Below are 18,514 nucleotides of genomic sequence, written 5' to 3'. Positions count from 1 at the left end.
TTCCTGAATGAGAAGCCCAAACCCCATGTTATAAGTAGAAGTAGAAATAGCATGATAGAGTATACAGAAAATGGAATTTGGACTCAGTTCATAGCCTCAAATTTGGCTAATAAGCCTTATTCAAACCCATAAACTAGGAATAAGAAACCTTTCTAAATCTCAGTCTCCTCCCTGCAAAATGAGAAGAGTAACCCTATATTATCATGTTCACTTGTTTCTTGTGAGGATCAAACGAGATACTATAAAATTCAAGTAGCTAATAAACAGTGGTTTACCAGGTATTGAGAATGAAACCATCAAGTTTTATTATAATTGGTTTAACTTAATGTATCATAATATGACTAATAGGGGTAACTGTGCATAGGAAATAGGTTGGGATAGTCTGTGGGAACTCTATACTATTTGCTCAATTTTTTCCATAAATCTAAAGCTGATTAAAGAAAGTCAATGAAATCTAGTAAAAAAAAAAATTGGTTTTACTAACTGCAAGTCCAAAAGATAGGGTGTCTTTTGTATGGGGCACTTTGTATCTTTTCTATTGGTGGGTCTCTATTTTATACTATGATGTCTTCAAAAAAAAAAAAGAAAATTCATGGTTTTATGACTGTATTCATGCTACAAAAATATTTTTCAATACCATCTTAATAAGAAGAGAAGAAATAGCCTTGTTGTTTTTATTTTACCAATTTCCTTTTAGTTCAGATCCTTTGGCACAAACCGCTCTGATGATGTTTAAAACCAAGATATCAAATGACAGTGATGATCTGGAAATATCTGTAAAGTCCAATGGGAAGTCTTAGCAAATGTCAGAGTACCTCTAAGGCCCAAGGCAGATCCTCAGGATGGATAATGATTCAAGAGTTTAGTACTAAAGATACAACAGGGTGCTGGGGAATGGCCTACTTGGGGCTCAAAGGTTGAGCAGTACACATTTAATGCCGAGTAAAACAAAAGGTCACTTAGCATTGTGATTAGCGATGCTGGATGGGTGCAGGGTGATGTATCAGATATAGTGATATAGTCAACTAACACACTTCCATCTCAGGCGGTGTCAAATGGATATTTTCATCCATTCTCCTTCATTTTTGATAAGTAATTATTTAGAGATGACAACAACTGAAAACATCCTAGGCAGAGTCAACTGTTCAGTATTTAGAAGGCATTATAGTGGAGGATAGTTTACAGACTTAAAGGGAAGAGAAATGATCTCTATGCATCCCTTACAAATGGTCCTAGTGGTGTGTTTTAAAGCAAAACAAATACATACATAAAGACAATATAGAAACCAGAAGAACTGATGCAAGGCCATTGCTACTAAATCAAATGACACACATCATCAAATATGGTAACTCTATAGTGGTAAGCACTAAAACAAACTGGCAAAAAAATCCCAAATAACAATATCTCATTATCTCATTGCCTCTACCACCAACAAAATATTGCCTGAAATAGAAAAACTAAAGGTACCCCCCCACACCCTACCCATCTGTTTCAAGTAACTACAGGGCATGCTGAGATATACAGTAATATGAGAATGTTAGCTCACATTTATATTACAAAGGACTTGTTACAACGGGTAGCATAATACTTTCTTGTTGGCAGAATGGTCCACTCTAGGATATAAAGCATAATTGGATTTGGACCTAAGGGTTTTCACGTGGCAACATCTGGGTGTCAAGAAGACAGAGAAATAGAAAATGATACCTTTGACAGAGAATATACACTTTAATTTCATTTTTAATCTGGTCAGAGCATTAAAGTACTCAGCTTCACAATTTACTGGCCACTCATGTGTGTACTGTAGTAGCCCTCTTGGGTTTATACAGGTCAGACCACAAGCTACTTGAGGACTTTACTACATCTTTATATCTTTAACACCTAATGTGGTGTCTGCCACAAAGCTTTTGGCCAGTAAAAGTATGTTGAACTCAGTTTACAGAAATGTTTGCTCTCATGGGCCTTGGAGACTCATATATGGATGGGAAAAAAGGATTAGTGAATGCAAAATAGTTGCGAGAAGTTTAGATGAGAGACTCACTTTTTCATGCTTGTGTCTCTGGTATCCAGAGCTTTCCTGACATGTGGGCACCATTAAGGGAATGTGTCATGGTGTGTCACATAGGGAAGGTGATCTAGGTCCTGAGAGGTGAGTAGATTTCAAGTTTGTTCCCAATCCTGCCTACAAGCAGTGTTTAATGGAATTACAGAGAAACGTTCTTTCCTCTAACCCCATATCAATTTTTATGAGTCTCTTTTTTCTTAAAGCATGTCTTTTGTTTTGCATGAGTGATATCCATCTCAATTTTCTGGTAGGTCTGGATTGTATAAATCGAAGTTAGAAGTTGGACCAGACAACAAATGCCAGTGAATATTAATTAGTCTTGCTGTAGAATAGAGCTACTTTTGTCTTTAAATCCTCATGGATTGATACTGTGTATTTTGTTGGTTAAATTTGTACATTGTACTTGATCATTTTAATACAGCATATATTTACCATGCCTACCATGCACATAGAAACCAAAAAGTGAGATGTAATAATAAAGTATGGATGATTTTAGCATTTTCAAAAGGGTTTTGAATACTTACATTCACGGTAAAGAATGTGAGCTGTTATACTGTCATTAAGGATTCCTCCCTCCCATAATAAGTCTTTTTAAAAAATATATTTCTAGATCAGTTTGACTTAAGAGTACTCTTAATTAGCAAGAATTGTTTAAAAGTTATTGTTATTTACAACAACTTCCTGGAAAATAAGGATTATCTCAAAATGGTATAGAAATAAACCAGATATAATTTCGATGCTGAATCCTGTGTGGAGCTGTAATCTATAACACCTAACTTCACACTTCTTTAGTTTGAAATAGTCTGTCTTCATTGACCTTATAGGATATAAATGTTCTACATGTGAACATATACATTTACTCTAATAAAATGCTATTCTTATATTTTATCTTAATTATTAGATGTAAGATTATATTTAGAAAAAATTCCTCTGCATGAAATAAAAACTTAAAAAGGTACTGCTCTAGGTTCTCTTCCCCCCAATTGCTCCCATAAGTCTTTTTCTAAAACCCAGATTTGATCTTGGTCCTCTTCTACTTAAAACCTGTCAATGAATCCTATACCGTATAAAAATCTTAACTCTTTGTATCAGAACCCTTCTTTACTGATGTCTAACAACCCAGCCTCATCTCTCACCTTGCCCCTTTCACATCTGCATTAAAAGAGCTATGCCCCATACTTAAGAAAGTGACCACACAATTTGGCCTCCTTATCTACCAGTAAAACCACTTTCTACTTTGCAAAGTGCAATACAAAATTATAATGCCTTCCTGATAGCTTGCTTCCCTTCTGCCACAAAGAGTCTGGTTTTCCTTCTTCTGCATTCACCTAGCAACCTGTACATACCACCAGTATTCAATTCGACACATTTTAATGTGATTATTTGTTCTACCTTGGTCTCCCCAACTAGACAGTTACATGAGGATAACAATGTGTCCTGACATATCATTGGATTTTCTTGTACTTACAATAGAATCTGGTTTTTAGATATATATACTTGTTGAATAAATAAAAAGTGACTAACTAAATTCATCAGTTGCTCGGAACTAGGATTGATGTTTACCTTTGCTTAGCAAACTCCTTCCCTATAGATAATCTAAAATTACTAGCATAAATAAGATTATAAGGAGAATATTTAAAGTGCTTAAGAAAACAAACTTTTCAAATCCCCTCAAGTACTTTATAAGCATCTATTTACATACAAACAATTGATATGCTAATTATAATTTATCCATTTTTGTTCATTAAAACTGGATCCTTGAGGACCTTCACTAGGCAATGGTTCGAATGACTGAATCTTGTTAATGTAGTTGAGCTCCTGTATATATTAGAGATAAATAAAAATACATTTCCTTAAATTATTCTATAATTTAAATAATTTCCTCTTAATCAAAATGGCCTTTCCAAATTTATAAAACACATTATTACTATTTCCCTTCATCTTATAATACAATTTAAATCTATTCATTACTGTAAGGATTAAAAAATAGCCACAATTAAAAATAATAGACCAGAATAAGGTCATACATGCTAACAACTTAAAGAGAAAACCAGGAACTGTTTTTCTCATATTCTATAAGCTAGACTTTCAAAATCTTCAGGGACAAAGATGTATACTGTATGATGATCAAAGGAAAAAAATCATCAAGAATATATAACTGTTATTGATATTTATTCTCCAAATATAGGAGCACCTAGTTATATAAAGCAACTATTTACAGGTTTAAAACAAAAAGTAATCATTGTCAGAGACTTCAACACACCACTGACACAAAGGGATAGATTATCCAGACAGAAAATTAACAAAGAAATAAAGGATTTAATGAACTATCAGATGGATTTACTGGACATTTATAGAACTTTCCATCCTAAAAGCAATGAATCCACTTTCTTCTCCAGTGAACATGGAACATTTTCAAAATATATTATATGCTAGGACATAAAACAAGTCTCAGAAAATATACAAAATAGAAATTAGATCAAGCATCTTCATAGACTACAATGTGATAAAGCTAGAAATTAACCATAAAAGGAATCCAAAAATACGTCGAGAACAAACAAAATTCTTCTGAACAATTCTTGGGTCAGTGAAAAAATCAAAGAAGAGACAAAAAAATATCTCGAGACTAATGAAACTGGAGAGACAAGCTACCAGACCCTATAGGATGTTTAAAAAGCAGCACTATTTGGGCAGTTTATAGCAATTTAGACACACATAAAAAAAAATGAAAGATCCTAATTTTACAATCTAACTCTGCAGTTGAAGAGACTAGAAAAAGAACAACAAAAGCACCAAAAAGTCAAAGGCAAGAGATAATAAAAATTAGAGGAGAAATAAATGAAACACAACACAAAAAGACAGTCCAAAAGATCAGTGAAAACAAGAGTTGGTTCTTTGAAAAAATAAATAAAACTTAAAAGCATTAGCTACATTAACAGAGTGAAGAAGAGAGAAACCCAAATAAATAGAATCAGGAATGAAAGGGAAATTACAACAGATACTGCAGAAATATACAGGATCAAGAGAACCTCCTATAAAAGACTCTACGTAACAATCAGACAAGCTGGAAGAAATTAACAAATTGAACCAGGATAAAATATACAACTTAAACAGTCCAATCACAAGTGCCAAAATTGAAAGAGTAATATGTCTCTCCAAGAACAAAAGTCCAGGACCAGATGGCTTCCCCAGTGAATTTCACAAAACCGATAAAGGTGATCTAATACTTACTCTAATCAAACTATTCAAAAAACAAAACAAAACAGAGGGAGGAAAAAGTCCCAACATATTCTATGAGGCCAAATGGTGCTGGGAAATATAGTTAGCTACTTGCAAAAAAATAAAGCAAGACCCATATTTAACTCCATACACAAAAAATAATTCAAAAAACATTAAAGATTTATACATAAGAACTGAAACCATGTAGTACTTGAAAGAAAATATAGGGGACACACTACAGGACATCTAACAGAGAGATGTATTTGGGCATTCAACCCCAACAGCAAGGGAAAGAAAAGCAAAAATTAAAAAATGGGACTACATCAAACTGAAAAGCTTTGTACCTCAAAAGAAACCATCACAAAAGGAAAGAGGCAACAGAATGGAAAAAAATAATTGCACACCATACATCTGACAAGGAATTAATTTCCAAAATTTATAAAGCACTTACATAATTGACAACAATTAAAAAATGGGCAAAGGACCTCAATAGACCCTTCTCTAAATAAAACATTCAGATGGCCTACAGACATGAAAAAATGTTCAACATCACTTTCCAGCACTTGTGCAAATGATATGAGATTTCTGAAGAAAAAAATAATGGAAATGCTTTATGACCCAGAAATACCTCTATTAAGTATTTATCCAAATAACACGAAAAGTCTAATATGAAAAGATCTATCTACACCTGTGTACATAGCAGCACTATTCACAACTGCCAAGTTATGGAGCCAATCTAAGAGCCCTTTACAGAGAAACTGTAGAGTGTATATTTAATAGAATATTGCACAGCCGTAAAGAAAGGTGAAATGGTGGCATTTGGGACAAAATGGATGGACCTTGAGTCGATTATGCTAAGTGAAATCAGTCAACATATGACAGATGGTTTCACTAGATTTCAGATGGTTTCACTTATCTGTGGAATATAAATACCCAATAAATAATCATATGCAAACAGTACAAGTAATAAAACTTGAACTTGGGAAAAAGAAGGTAATGGTTACCAACGGGAATAGGGAGGATAGAGGACATGGGGGAGGGAGGCAGAGGGGCTATGAACATGAGTGGCTTGGTGGAGGGAAAAAAAATTACAGAAAAAAATTGAAGAATAAAAAATATGCACAAGAGTATTGACAGAGGATTTCTACTATATATGAGGAAGCCCAAGTTTTTTGACATGAAGTAGAATGTCCCCTACTTATTCATACCTCTTGATTTGTTCCTATGTGTATTACATCATTGCATTTTGCCATTCTCTACAACTAACCTTATAGCCCAGTTGTACCAACTCCTTACCTTTCTTGAGGGATGTTAGGTCTTTTCATGACATCAAATGTTTATACATATTGTTGCTTTTCTCTGGAATGCCCTTTGGACACTTATGACCATGAATTCACCCATAAACTACAATATCCTTTATTCCATGCCTCAAAAGACAGTTCCACAAAGAAATTTTTTGGGTCATTTAAGACAATGTTAATTACCCTTTTCTCTATGTTCCCATAGCATTTTTTTAAGACATATGGTAGAATACATGCAACACTATATTGCAATTATATATTTATGTCTACTGTCAACTAAATGAACTCTGAGTGCAGAGATCACAGGCTATTAACCTTTCTGTCACACATACATCATTGTATCTGGTATAAAGAAGGCATCTTTGGGGTGTATAATTGTGTCCCCTAAAAAGAGATGTCGTTAGCTCTTTTATTTTTTTAAAGATTTACTTTTGTTTATTTATGCATACAAGAACTGGGTCTAGGCCAGAGGTGCAGGGGGTGAGAGAATTCACCAGAGACAGAGTGGGGAGAAGAACAGGTGAATCTACTAAAATACACTGCTGAGGGGAGCAGCGGGTGAGACAGGAGAGGTCTGCTGCGCTATGTGGGTTAGCTCTCTGGTGGGGGATCAAATTCGTGTTGCAGTGGCTGTGGATAGCTTCATAGTGCTGAGACTTAATCCCTTGCACCACCAGGGAGGCCTGAGATGTTGTTAGTCTTAACCCATTGTACCACGTGTCCTTATTTGGCAATGATATTTTTAGATGTAAACAAATGAAGATGAATTCATATTAGCTTAGGGTGGGTCTTCAATCTAGGACTGGTATCCTTTTAGGAGAGATTGGGAGACAGAGGTCACACAGAAGAAGGTCATATGCAAGTCAAGGAAAGCCAAGGATTGCTGCCCACCAGGAGAAGCTAGGAGGAAGATTCTCCCTTACATACTTTAAAATCTTGCTGGCACATTGATTTTGAACTTCTAGAATTAAAAATAGTGTTTTAAACTAAACCAGTTTGTAGTAATTTATTGTGGTAGCCCTAAGAAACAAAACGGCACCCAATACATTTTAATTGAATAACTAAGGAGCTCAAAGAGCTCCTTCAACATGATATAGGATCTATAGCCAATGAATTCTTCTAAATTTCTCTCCTTCCATATTAACTCAGCAACTCAGTCAGCATTTGGAGACTCCTTTTACAAACTTCACACATGCTGAATTCCAAGATGACTCTGCCTGGAGGGAAGAAGACATATATAAAGCCCACGGAAAACTAAATGCTCCTTTCTACCGTAATTCCTAGTAAATAGAGCAGAGATTTCAAAGCCACAGCTGAAAAATTTAGGATCATGAATGACCCCCTGAAATTGTTTTTCTATTGTGGGATATTCCCTTTGAAATTTTGACTGATGTTTTTTGCTCTAAAATGGGCAATATAATGCTGGAGCCCTCCGGTGAATGTTCCCAAGTGTACAGTAGAACGGAAGAGTAGCTAGGATTGTTAGTATTACTACTGTTGCTTACAAGGGCTATTTTAGGACAAATTTACAACAATTATAGTAATGCACATGTGGATCCATATATAAAATCAGGTAAGATGTTGCCTTTCTAGCCATTTTATTCACATGACCTTCATTATACCAAGGTTATGTCATCTCCTATAGTCCATAAAACAAAAATGCTTTGATAGTCTATTTAAAATAAAAATCTTTTTGTTCAGTTCTTTTCACTGACATTTTTGTCTACATTATTATCTTTTTTTCTATGCTGATACTGATTACCAAGTTTAGTGGTAGTCTTTTTCTTCACCTCTGTTTCTAATTTCCTTAATAAGGCTTTTTCCCACTCACAACTATAGTCCATCACATTCGTTATAATGACGACTCCATAAAAATGTTTCGACTTGTACCCTAGCTCTTTCTTTTTATTTCTCTCACTTAAAAAACATAGAGTGAAATAAAACACAAAATTGAAGGTAAAGGAAGACTGCCTTTCTTAAAGGTTGCCATATAACTGCTTTTCTGAAGAATGCAGATCTGGTTTGCAGCCAATGTGGGTGCCACTATTCTTTGTTAGCACTACAGTTCACCATAAAGAAGTAATAGAACTCAATAAAACCCATAATCTTCCTCTCTTTCAGTGACCAGTTTAAGTCAAAACAGACACAGATGAATAATGACAGTGTGTGTAAGCTCAGAAAGAAACATACATTAATGACGCAGACATGAGAAGCACAGATAGTAAACCACCAAAGAAACACATACCAAATGTCCCACCAGTCTTTTTTTAAATCTCTTCTGGAAAGTCTTGGCTGAAACCAACTTATAATATTATCTCTGTTGAAGAACCCCCATACAAATGCTGAGAGATCTAAAGCTACCTTGATGGGAGATTTCTATTAGATTTATAATGGCACTTCGTCTGGAAAACCTGTGTATACTAGAGTCATTTGGGGGCCAATGTTTTAAGCAGTCAGGAGATGCCAGACATTTGATTTTATTTACAAAGTACATACTTAGAGTAAGTGCTATCACTTTCTTCGTGCCAGACACTAATCTAAGTGTGTTACAAATTTGAATTGGCTTAACTTCATAATTCTGTGAAGTGGATAATCTCATTAACTCCATTTTCTAGGAGAGGAAAATGTGCCCCAGAAAAGTTAAACAAATTGCCTAGGCGATACAGTTAATAAGTTGCAGAGCTAGGATTCAAATATGGGGGGAGAGTGTCTAGCCTCTGTAGACCATATACTACTACTCCAGCTTGCTTTTCAGTGATTTCTTGAGCCTTTTAGACTAATGTGGGTCCAGAGCAAGGGATGCCTTTAGCTTTTCTCAATTTCTTAGATTATGGATGTCTTTGTCTTCTGAGAGCTTAAAAATGAGTTAAGCATAAAGGAGTTAAGCAAAAGGAAAAAAATTAAGAACATTTATAAGGCTTTGTATCAAGAGATTGTTCAAGTGCTAAGATTAAGAGGAATAGAGGAAAGGGATTTATTTGGATCCTATGCAATAATTCCCCTGTAGGTTACAGAAGAATTATCTCTGAGGCAATGATTAGACATTGTGCTATAGATCCTATATGTCTGCTTGCAGAAAGATGGAAGTGTAAAGTGATAGATGTTGACAGATGTTTACTAGACTTAAGGTGATCGTTTTGCAATATATAACAAGAATTGAACCATCATGCTGCTTATCTGAATCTAATAGAATACTATATGTCAATTATACTGTAATTAATAAAAAAATAACACCTGAGACTGATTTTTCTAACTGAGTAGGTCACTGCTATTTTATCTACCATGAGAGCATAACCAGTATTTAGATGAACTATGAAGAGTCTGCCAAAAGGAGACTGGAGAATATTAAAATGAAAGTGAATATGTATATAGAGTATGAATATGTGAATGCATACTATATATATATATATTTACACATATAAACAAGAATGTATAAAATTATACACAGACTAATTTGTAACTAGAATTTGAGGAGTTACTATATGCCAGGCACTGTGCTAAATGCTTTAATTATTTTATTAATCACCACAATAGACCTGTAAGTTTCATTTTTAATTCCCTTTTACAGATGAGAAAATTAAGGTATAAAGTAGTATAGTAAATTATTAAGTGGGAACTGACTGGATACAAATGAAGACGACCTCACACCATAGCTATATATCTACTGCATACAATTTGAGTTAGGTTTTAAGTTTTTTCTCATACATTTTCAAAATTCTTTTAAGTTTTCTGCTTTCCCAGCCATTTTTATTACTAATTCATTATACAAAGTCAGCCAGAGAACAGATTCAAGGATTTGGTGAAATGTCTAAAGTTGCAGTTTTGGGCTACAGTAGACTTGAATACTTTCCCTCTTTGGATTTCTGTTTTGGCTTGAGACAACTGCTGCATATATAACATAACTAATAAAAAGTTCATTGCATTTGCAATTAATGGAGAAATAGAAGTTAAAGGCAGTACATTTTATCATTGCTATGTCAAAAAAATATCTATCAATACAGACTACAGTCAAAATGTCTGTTTTTTTTTGGCTTATCTGTGATATGTGAAAGACATCCAATTCTCTGTTATGTTCAACAAGGGGAAAAAATATCAAACGATATGAAAATGTTGTGAATATTTAATTATCTTAATTAGAATGTGTTTTGAAGCAATAATATATCACATCCTTGTTCTAGTGTGATAAGCTGATACATGTGCAATGAAATTAAAATATATTCAGTGCACAAAACAGGAGTAAGTATAACATAAATCCATGTTTCTTATTATAGAAATAGTGTTATGAGTTGAATTGTGTCCTTCCAAATTCTTCTGTTGAAGCCCTAACCCCACAAAACCTCAGAATGTACTTGCATTTGGAGATTGGGCTTTTAAAGAAGTAACTAAGCTAATTAAAATGAGTCTGTTATGGTGGGCCCTAAGCTAATATGATTGATGTCCTTATAAGAAGAAGAGATAAGGACACAGACAACCCAAACAAAAGAATGGCTATGCGAGATCATAGCAAGATGGCAGCCATCTGCAAACCAAGGAGAAAGGCCAAAGAAGAAATCAAACCTGGTAACATCTTGATTTTGGACTTGTAGCCTCCAGAATTGCTAGGAAGTAAATTTCTAATGTTTAAGCCACCCAGTCTGTAGTAATTGCTTCAGCAACCCTAGCAAGTTAATATACATAATAATGATTAGAAGGCAACAACTGTTTCCAGCCTAGTATAATTTTGACATATAAGTTCTTTATATTTACAATTTATCATATTGGAGCATATATATTGCTTTTACATAGAGAATAGTATTTTCACTGAAACAAACAAATGCTAGTCATTCTGAGATTAGTTTATAGAAAAGACACTGCACAATTTTAGAAAGAAAATAGTAATGAGTAAAGAATGAAATGCTGTGTTTTGAGGCAATGGTTCTAGAGCATAGCCATCTATCTTTAAAGTTAAGTGCTTTAAAATATAATTTAATCCTGAATGTTATGATTCCATCCATTTGGAATTCTACTACTTAATGCTGAATTAATTGTTGATTCAATTTATTAACTTATCTATTTATTTCCAATGTTGACTTCTTGTTGTTTTTTTTTAATGCAAAGTTTTCACTATGGACAAACAAAATAACTTAACAGGTTTAAGATAATATAACATGTTCATTTTTTATGGAATGTGGTGATATGGGAGAAGCTCAATAAATATCTCAATAATTAAATAGAAAACTTTTCCCACAATTAAGTGGCTTCATAAGTTCCCATACACAAAACCAACAAGTTTATGCCTTGGGAGAAAATACAGAGATCATTTAGTCTAACAATCTCATTTTATGCAAGGGGAGACATCTAAGGCACAGAGAGCCTTAGTGACCAAATCAAGGTTATACAGTTTCAGAATAAAACAAGCCTTTTGACTCTTAAATCTAGACTTTTGCCATGATCACTAGCTGACTCAGGTCTACTTTCTTAAATCACTAGGTCAGATAGATATGTTTCATACACAACGATGAAACATTTAACTTGTTTTCCAGACTTCATACAATAATTTGTTGGCTTTTATCTTCATGATGCCAGTCTAAAAAATGAGACAGAAAAGTGGATTTTTAAAATGTCTTTGGAACTAACCAGGGTGAGAAATCTACCTATAGGGCCATCTAAAACAAGTGACTGGATTAAACCTATTCAGAAAAAAACCTCAAAAGTAAAATAACCTACCATGACACACCTGTTTTACTGAAGCACAATAATATAATTTTTTTTTAAAAAATTCACATAATCAGACAACAACCAAGAAGTATCACTGATGCCATTTATGTCATTTTTAGCTATGACAAACTCAAAACCAGGTTTGGGTTGACTAGGTTAGCAATGGTTTAAAAGTCCATGGAAGAAACATACTGATCACTTCAGAATAAACAATTTATATGCAAAAGATAGATTTTTTCTAACTTATATTGTATAATAATGCTTTTTGAATATTCTATCTCTAAACAAAAATTTAAAATAAGAATATTTCTTTTTTACTTTAAAAAGGAATTCTTTATTTGAAAACAGGCAATATTTTTGAGTTTTTCTTCTTTTATTAGGAAATTAAAAATGAAAATATGCATATGTACTTCTTTGGAATATGTACCATAGTTTTAACAGTTATGATATTTCTTTCTTTTTTTTAAAGATTTATTTATTTATTTATTTATTTATTACAAGCACTGGAGGGTGAGAGAATTCACCAGAGCCAGGGTGGGAAACAGTACAGGCAGACTGATGATACACTGCTGAGGGGAGTAGCAGGTGGCAGGAGAGGTCTGCGCGCCATGTGGGACCCTCGCCCGGTGGCCGGGTATCGAACTGGTGCTGCAGAGGCTGTGGGCAGCTTTGCAGCCCAGTGTTCAACCGCTGCGCCTCCGGGGAGGCCCAAAGTTATGATATTTCTTAAGAGTCAGATAAATTATTTGTAGAGTATGGACTTCTTTCATGCTTCCTCATGATTAGATTCAGGTTATGTATTTTTGGCAGGGGAACTCTTCTAGATTAGAGGTTAAAAAGCATTATAACTTAATGCAATTTGTGATCCTGGATATTTTTTTTTTCTGCTGCTATGAAGAATATTCATTCAAATGATGAAATTTGAATATAGTCTATAAATTAGAAAATATATTATTGCTAACTTATGGCTGTTTATGCATTCACTGTTATGTAAAACAACATTTTGATTTTAGAGAGATATATACCTAAGTATTTGGGGCAGAGGCACATCATATTACAACTTAGTTTCAAACATACAGGGAAAAAAATTATGCAGGTGTGTTTGTGCAGGAAGAGAAAGAATGATGATCCAAAAGTGATAAAATATTAATATTTGGGCAATCTGAGTAAAGGGTACATCAAAATATTTGCATGATTTTTGTGACTTTTTTGTAAGCAGAAATGATTTCAAAGTAAAAAAAAAAACTAAAAGTGTAGAATAATTTGAATGTGTTTATGCACATGTTAAGTTATTTTCACATTTGCACATATTCTTAGGCATAAAACTCTGAAAGGCAAGTTTTAACCTGAAACTATAATTTCTAAAATCCACTTTACAGTAAATTAAACCCAAATACTGAAGCCATTTAGCAAGTCAGACTATCTACAAATTAGATCATAGCAAGGTGGATAAAAGCAAGCAAATAAAAAAAAAAGTGAGCTAAAAATCACAAAATATATTACAAGTGTTTTAAAATTAGTTCCTTTTGAACTCTTCTGCACTGTTGGTGGGAGTGCAAACTGGTCCAACCACTGTGGAAAGCTGTGTGGAGATTTCTGGACCTACTAAACATAGAGCTTCCATATGACCCAGCAATTCCACTCCTAGGTATTTACCCAAAGGACACAGAAACATCAATTCCAAAGAACACCTGCACCCCTATGTTTATAGCAGCACTGTTTACAATAGCTAAGCTTTGGAAACAACCCAAATGCCCAAAAATAGATGACTGGATCAAGAAGATGTGGTACATATATACCATGGAATATTACTCAGCATTCAAAAAAGATAAACACATGCAATTTGCTGCAACATGGATGGCGCTGGAAGGGATCATGCTCAGCGAAATAAGCCAAAAAGAAAAAGAAAAATACCGGATGGTCTCACTCATAGCAGGAATCTAGAAAACTTAAATAAGGGACCAGGAAAATGAATAACTATAAGAAAGTGAAAATCAAAATCAACAAAAAACTATGAACCAGAGACACTTTTAGGGGGGCGGGGGCGGGAGGGGAGGGATTGGGGTCAGAATGGGGGGCTGCAATTGTATGGGGAATATAACAATAAAATTTATAAAAAAAAAAAATAAATAAAATTAGTTCCTTTTCTTTCTCTTTTACATCTGAGATAAAATATTTTCTCAGTAAGTGGAAAACTCTTACCTATCAGTTTTAAATGTGTCAGCTTCATAATATGGAGTTTAACATACAAATAACTCAGCAAGTTTCTGAAATATTATCTTTAAAAATAAGAAGTATCTGAATTTGGGCCTCCCCAGTGGCGCAGCTGGTTGAGCGCCACACTGTGAAGCTGTCCGCAGCCTCTGCAGCGCGGGTTTGATTGCTGGCCGGTCAGGGAAAAACCTACATGGCACGCAGACCTGTCTCCTGCCATGCTTTCTGCTCCCCTCAGCAGTGACCTTGGTCTGTCTGCCTGTTCTGCTCCCCGCTCTGTCTCTGGTGGATTCTCACCGTCCCGCGCCTCTGGTCTGTACCCCAGTGCTTGTATGAATAAAAAAAAATCTTTAAAATAAATAAATAAATTAGGTTTTTATTAAAAAAAAAAAGAAGTATCTGAATTCACTTTACTTTAGTTGTAGATAAGTTAGTATTTTGCTTGAACATGTTTCAAGTTCTTACTGTGACAAGAAAAAACTTTTAAAGCAGGGCCTCCCTGGTGGCACAGGGGTTAAAGACACAATGTTATGAAGCTATCACCAACCACTGCAGCACGAGTTCAATCCCTGGCCAGGGAGCTAACCCACATGGTGCAGCAGACCTTTCCTGTCTCACCCGCTGCTCCCCTCAGCAGTGTATTTCAGTCAATCCTCCTGTGCTGCTCCCCACTCTGTCTCTGGTGAATCCTCTCACACCCTGCACCTCTGGCCTACACCCCAGTTCTTGTATGCATAAATAAATAATTCTTTAAAAAAATCTTTCAAAGCAAAATAAATGGTTAAAGTTTTCTTGAGCAACAAATATTCCAGAAGATCAAGTTACAGATAGTTTTTCTTTCTAAGGTATCAGCTTTTACAGAGAATACAAGCAAAATTATATATGTCATATATAAAAACAAAACAAAACCACATTCACAAGAAAAGCATAAATATTACATTTTACTTTAAAGATGTTTTGGACATTGGATACAAACAGGGCTGTATTTAATCCCCAATGTCCACATCATTGTACAGTCAGTTAAATTAGACTTGAAACTGCACTGTGTCACTGAATAGTGGTGCCTTTTCATGACTAGGAACAGCAACATGGCTCAAGCACCCTACTGAGAGGCTTCTTTCCAATCAAAGGCCAGAGCACTTTCGAAGAGGAGAGATAAAAATGAGAACTCATAACAAAAGGCCTCTAGGAGAGTCACAGAGAGTGAGTCATACTGTTTGGTGCAGCTTGTATGGCTATGTGATCAGGAAAGTAGAGAGGAACAAATTCTTCAGGCTAAAAATGGCATTAAAATAGTTTGTCCACCAAATATTGGGAGGGGGGAAGGAGAGAGAAAATAAGAATGAATGAATGACTTGCACAAAGAATTCTGGCATTCTCAAGTCTGATAGTTTTCCTAGAAGAGAGTAGTTTCTGTTGTCAGATATTAGAGCATGGGTTTGAACCTGTCACGGTGGCCTCTTGAAGCATTTTTATCAGCATTGTTTAGGACAGACCAGTTCACAAGAACTGATGCTAAAGTCACTGCATCTTAATTCTGATGACAGATTTATGGAGGGAAAATAAGGTTCTTTAAAAGGCAGTCAACTGGAAGCAACACAAAGAGAGAGGATTTAGAATTAGGCAGATCTAGAGTTAAATCCCAATTCCACCTAATTTACCAGCTCTATGACCCTAAGCAACTTACTTAGTTTCTCTGGGCCTCAACCGCTTCATCTATAAAATGGAAATAAAGATATATATCTTGTGAAGATTCTTTGATGATTAGATGTTTACTAGTAATTGGTACAAAATGATGTTAGTATGTAGGAACAAAGGTTGGAATGTTATAAATTAAAATGAGTTGTGGAAAATTTGAAGTCCCTTCAAGGGAGATGATCGAGCTTAGAATTACTCCTAAAAAGCCAGGGTTATCAGAATCCAATCTGAAAACTGATTTTAAGTGTAGAATTGGACAGAAATTTGAACAACAGCATCTATACAAAGTAAGTACAAAGTGCTCATGTTTTTTTCTAGATTTTGGCTTTGTTTACAGACTTTTTTTCTCCTTTTTGCTATATTCACCTTGTTGTGCTGTTGACATTTATACTTTCCTTGTTCTAGGACAGCAAAAGTTAAACAAAAAGGTATATTCAAATTAACTAGGAAAAAACCTTCTATACCCAAAGTGGAGTTTGAGCTAGAACAGTAATGTATCTGAGATAGATAGAAGACAACTTCTTATAAAGTTTTACCATAGGTCTGAGAGGTGCTACCACTGATTCTTAACAAGAGTAGGAGAAGCAGGGTGAAAGGATAAGGCATCTGCAGGCCTTTGACTCTTTCTGATTGAGGTCCTCGCAATTTGACCTCTTTCTTTCATGTGAACTATATTTATATGCTTAGTATAGAATCGAGTTGTGAACAGATATAATTTGGAGTTGTGTCACTACTTCCTCTTAACTTGCATTAAAAAATCAGCCTATTAACTTCAAGCAAACAGCTGCCTGGTATTTGAAAAAAGTGGAATGAGTGACACACACACAAGGTCATACAGGCATACTACACAGAGAGAAATACATTCTCAACCTTATTGCCTCACGGAGAATGTGATTGTAATTCTGTACTGCATAGTGGATGGATATCTTCTATCAGCAGCCTTATGACAGCCAAATGTACCGCTGGATGGATCATGATGCAACTTGGATTAGGAAAAAAAGAATGATTGGAGGAGAAAAAAAACACAAGGTTTTAAGCCTATTTATCAATGTTTCTCAACCTTTTGTAATTTTAATAGACTTTCAAGCTAAGGTCATGATACAGTCATGTGTAGCTCAATCTAAACATTAAGAACTACATTTTAGGGCCTCCTCGGTGGCGCAGCGGTTGAGTGCCGGCTTGTGAAGCTGCCCGCAGCCTCTGCAGCGCCGGTTCGATCCCCGGCTGCGCCCCGGCCACCGGAGGAGGGTACCACATGGCGCGCAGACCTCTCCTGCCGCCCGCTGCTCCCCTCAGCAGTGTACTTCGGTCCTCTGCCTGCTCTGCTCCCCGCTCTGGCTCTGGTGAATTCTCTTACCCTCCCGCGCTACTGACTGTACCCAGTGCTTGTATAAATAAATAAATCTTTAAAAAACAAAAAATTACATTGTATTTGTTTGATATAAGTTAACATCTCTATGGCAAACATAGGGCAGTTTGCTTTTAGAGGCAGAGTTGTGATTTTGCTAATTGCAAATATCAGTATTGACAATAAAATTCATTTGAGGGGAGGGAGGACAGGGATATTTTGCTTCTAGGGAAAAAAAAAAAACACTATCTAAACCTCATACAAAACTGGCAACATGGTACAATAGTGAGGTTTTGATAAATCTCTCCCCTACTAAAAGCTAGATTTTGCTCATGGGAAATCTTGCCAGCTCGCTGCTGGCAACAGGTGATAACTGACCCACAGATAATTCAATCTGAGTTTGATGGTGTTCATAGGGGCAGAACAAGAGTAGGGAAAGGGAGTTGTGGTAAAGATGGCAACCAGTCTAGTCATCTGAAAAATCAAACGTCACATACAGATATATAATATATATGACATATCATATATTGTTATATATCATATCATATTATATATACCACATATCACATATTACATATATCAAAAGATTTATTTTTTATTTTTTGAGCCCTGATTAACGTATTATTTTTTTAATTTTTATATTCCCCATACAATTGCACCCCCTTATTTTGGCCCCAATCCCTCCTTTCCCCGCCTCCCCCCATAGTGTTTCTCTGGTTTATAGTTGTTTGTTGATTTTGATTTTTTCTTTCTTATAGTTATTCTTTTTCCTGGTCCCTTATTTAGGTTTTCTAGATTCCTCAAATATTTTTTTTATTTATTTATGCATACAAGAACTGGTGTTTAGGCCAGAGGTGTGGGGGGTGAGAGGATTCACCAGAGACAGGGTGGGGAACAGAACAGGCAGACTGGCTGAAATACACTGCTGAGGGGAGCAGCAGGTGAGACAGGAGAGGTCTGCTGCACCATATGGGT

The 18,514-nt window shown here is 35.2% G+C and overlaps 1 protein-coding gene across 2 annotated transcripts in view; it reads right to left on the bottom strand.

Annotated features, from left to right (window-relative positions):
• The window catches only part of DIAPH2 (diaphanous related formin 2), a gene marked incomplete at both ends in the record, with an annotated part of 881,049 nt that overhangs the window by 37,243 nt on the left and 825,292 nt on the right, over positions 1 to 18,514 (bottom strand). The window lies entirely within an intron of this gene.

The sequence above is a fragment of the Talpa europaea genome (assembly GCF_964194135.1).
Source record: "Talpa europaea genome assembly, chromosome: X".
Taxonomy (NCBI): domain Eukaryota; kingdom Metazoa; phylum Chordata; class Mammalia; order Eulipotyphla; family Talpidae; genus Talpa; species Talpa europaea.
Note: the sequence above shows the minus strand (reverse complement) of the source record. Positions and strands in the feature narration are given on the sequence as shown.